This window comes from Lipotes vexillifer, unplaced genomic scaffold (genome assembly GCF_000442215.2).
Source record: "Lipotes vexillifer unplaced genomic scaffold, Lipotes_vexillifer_v1.1 scaffold1197, whole genome shotgun sequence".
Lineage (NCBI taxonomy): Eukaryota > Metazoa > Chordata > Mammalia > Artiodactyla > Lipotidae > Lipotes > Lipotes vexillifer.
Window position 1 is genome coordinate 461,356 of NW_006780020.1, and position 4,202 is coordinate 465,557.

Sequence of the window (4,202 nt, forward strand, 5' to 3'; positions counted from 1 at the left end):
CACAAACACACACACACACACACACACACACACAAACACACACACACATTCTCCCTTTCTCTCATATCTCTCTCTCTCTCCCTTCCTTCCTCAAAAGGCAGCACACAATGAACCAGAGGGAGGCTGTTAAGAGGTGGGGTGTGATCACATCACTCCTCCTCTCAAAGCCAGTAGCTTCCCCCTCCCCTGGAAAAAGAGCCAAAGCCTTTATGGGCACAGCCTGCAGAGCCTTACTATTACATCTGCCTCCTTGTCACCTCATGGCCTAATCTTTCCTACTCTCCCTCTCATGCCCATCAATATATCACAAGCTACGTCAAGCTCACGGGTGGGGTGACTCAATATCACAAATATGACAATTTTCTCCAATCTAATGTAAAAAGTCAGTGTACTATAATAAAAAATCCTAGTAGGCTTTGTCGTGGAATTGACGAGTTGATCCTAAAATTAATAAGAGTGAAGAACTGCCAAGACAATTTTTAAAAAGAACAAGAATAGAGAAGATCTCTTTCCACATATGAAAACTTAAGAGCTATACAGTAAGATCAGGAGTAGTAATGAACAGTTAGCATTTACTGAGGATTTCCATACTCAAAGCATTGCTCTAAGCATATTACATGTATCATTACACTTAATCCTCAACAATCCTATGAGGTAGGTACCGTTATTATTTACTTACAGATAAGAAATATAAGGGGGGGGGTGGGATGAATTGGAGACTGGGATTGACATATATATACTAATATGTATAACCTGCTGTATAAAAAAATAAAATTAAAATGCAATAAAAAATAAAAACCAAAATGCAATATTAAAAAAAAAAGAAGTCTAAGGTACAGGGAGATTAGGTAACTCATTAAAAAAGGCACAAAGCTAATAGGTAATGGCAGCAGAATTTCCACCTGGGCACTCTGACTAGAGAACCTTTGTTCTTTCCTACCTGCTTCATTAAATCATAATCAAAACAGTGTGTACTGGCTCAGAGATAGACAAATAGACCAATGGAATACAGAGCCCAGAATAGACCCATGAACAAATGAGACCTTGCTCTATAATGGAGGTAGACTAATAGTCAGTATAAAAAAGATAAAGGATGAACTAACCAGTAAACAGTGCTGCAGAAATTATCCATAAGGAAAATGACAAACTAAGACCCTGTTACACACAATTTATAAAATTAAACCCAAGATGGATTAAAGACCAAACCATAAGATATAAGAATTAGGTACACTGAAAATAATAACACTTGTATGAAAAAAAAAACCCACCATAAACAAAGCAAAAAAACAAGCTATGGACTAGAAGAAAATACTTGCAATGTACCTAATAGTCAAAAGATTAGTAAGCAGAATGTATGACAATGTCCACAGAGCAGAAAAAGCCAAATAACCCAACAGAAAAAAAGGAGTGAGGGATAGTAACAAGCTGAAAATCAGAAACTCAAATGGCAAACGAGAGTCTGAAAAGATGCTGGGCTTCATTAGGAATCAGCGAAATGTAAATTAAAGCAACAAGGAATTACCACTTCAGACCTATCAAAGTGGTGAAAATGACCAAGTCTGATAATGCAAAGCGCTGATGAGGCCAAAAGAAATGGGAACCAAAATTTTAGCACATAAACTGGCACAGCACTGGAGCAAATAGGTGATGCTTGATAAGGATGATGAGGTGATACCCAAAGAAGTTTCACTTCCAGGAACAAGAGAAACTCAGACTCTTGCACAGGGATCTGTGTTTAAGAGTGCTGTCTGCCACATTGTTTGTAATTGTAAAAAATATAATCAGAAGGAATCAACAATTCAGCAGCACTGAGCAGGTAAACTGAGCCTTATTCAGTACAAAGGCATATTATAGGTAGTTAACAGATCTCTATGTATCAACATGGATAAACCTCAAAAATACACTGTTACATTAAAAAAAAGCAAGCTGCAAAGTAAATGTGCAGTATGACACCATTCATAAGTTTCCTAACAACACAAAGTCAGAACACTTATTCTTTATGTATATGTATGCACACATTTTTTTTGCATTTTTACAAGTGCAAAAGAACACAAGAAAATGGGGACCTCAGTATCAGGGTACAGGTTATCGCTAAGGAGGAAAGGTGGCAGAAGGAAGGAAGAGGGGGCTTGAACTGTGAATTTAATTACATTAAATTACATTAAATTCTGGGGCAAGTATGGAAAATGCTAACACCTTTTAAACCTGTATGTTGGGTACTTGGATATCTTTAATATTTTTAATAAATGTTTTATATTTAATGTTTTTATTTTTGAAGTACATAATTTAATTTTTTAAAATTTCACATATCTCATGACGTCTGCCCTGCTTAGTTCAGAGATGCTGTGAGGATTAAGAGAAATGACTTAAATTTAAGTTCTTGGTAAATCATATGGTACTTATCAGACACAAGGATTTTATTTATAATCTGCACTATAAAATTTGCCTTAGAGTCTCATATAGTGTGGTCCGTATCAGTGTTATCTTGATTGCTCACGTTTTCCATTGGATTTGATTCTGAATGACTCTCGGCTGTCTTCTAAGTTAAATCCAACCTCAAACGACGAAAACCTGCTATCACTAAAAATATTCATTCAAATCTGCTGTTGCAAGCTTTGAAGGCAACAGTAAAAAAGGAATTCTAAAAGTGTTCTGAGCAATAGCATCACCAGTAGAACGAGTTTATAGGCTCTCAAAGTGACTATCTGAAAGGGACGAGCACTCACATAGCTGAAGTCCATCAGCGACAGAAAACCAGCCTCATTATGTTCCTATGCTTCTGGCATTTTCACATTCATAGTTCCCTCTCCCTCCTGAGAGCACAAGTCTACTGAGGACAAAGCAGCATGACAGTTAAAAGAACAGCTCTGCACTTTTCAGGCTGCCTCGGTTCAAATACTGGCTCTGACCTTTGCTAGGTGCATGACCCTCATTTGAGTTATTTAACCTATAATAATACGGGATTTAAAAAATAATTTTGAAAATTGAGATGACACATATAAAGCACTTAGTGCAGCACCTAGGACAGTAAGACCACAATAAATACTATTACTGCTCCTGCTGTTCTTGTTACCGTTATTATCACTGGCAAGAACTACGTCTATTTCCTTGCTACTGCTTCAGAAGACCTTATGAGTTCAGAGGTCGGCAAATTTTTTTCAAGGGTCAGATAATACTTTTTTTAGGCTTTGCAGGCCACATGGTCTCTGTTGCAACTACTCAACTTTACCGTTGTAGCCTGAAAGCAGCTTAGACAATACATAAATGAACAGGTGTAACTGCGTCCCAATAAAACTTTATTTACAACAACAATCAGCTGACCAAATCTGATCCGTGGGCAAGTTTGCTGACCCCAATCTATGCTGTCTGCATATTATCTCCATATACTGCATATTCTTGCATGGATGATACAAAATGTTGTCAGATTAAAAAGCTATTACTCCTACAGGGACTTCCCTGGTGGTGCAGTGGTTAAGAATCCACCTGCCAACACAGGGGACACAGGTTCGAGCCCTGGTCCGGGAAGATCCCACATGCCACGGAACAACTAAGCCCATGTGCCACAGCTACCGAGCCTGAGCTCTACAGCCCACGAGCCACAACTACTGAGCCCATGTGCCACAACTACTGAAGCCTGCGTGCCTAGAGCCTGTGCTCTGCAACGAGAAGCCACCACAATGAGAAGCCCGCTCACCGCAACGAAGAGTCGCCCCTGCTCGCCGCAACTAGAGAAAGCCTGTGCACAAAAACAAAGACCCAATGCAGCCAAAAATAAATCAATAAATAAATGGAAAAAAGAAGTCATTACTCCTACAATATAGTAACACGCACTTCTTTTTCTCCTCCTCCCTGTTCTATTCTCTATGACTGACTTGGCAGCCCTATAAGTACCCAGGAGACACTAAAAAGTGACTGAAGTTCAGAAAGCTTATCAAAGGCCATAAAAAAGCTTCACCACAGCATACGTTTGGTACAGATGTTAAGCCTTTATAACAGACCGAAAGCTAGTGGCTTTCCCAAAAGGAACTCTAAGAAATAAGCAAAATTATATGAAAAAGCCAGGTTTTCTTTTCAGTCTTAGTTTCTTTTCTGCCCTCATTTTCTAATTTGCTATAGGAAAAGAGTAATGAAGAAATAAAGAATATACTGCTGTTTCTTTAAACATATTTATTTCTTTTTTCTTTTTTTTTTTTTTGCGGTAC

The 4,202-nt window shown here is 38.2% G+C and overlaps 1 protein-coding gene across 5 annotated transcripts in view; it reads right to left on the reverse strand.

The window, feature by feature from the left end:
- Positions 1–4,202, reverse strand: part of SFI1 (SFI1 centrin binding protein) — a 71,834-nt gene that overhangs the window by 39,562 nt on the left and 28,070 nt on the right. The gene's annotated exons all lie outside the window — the stretch shown is intronic.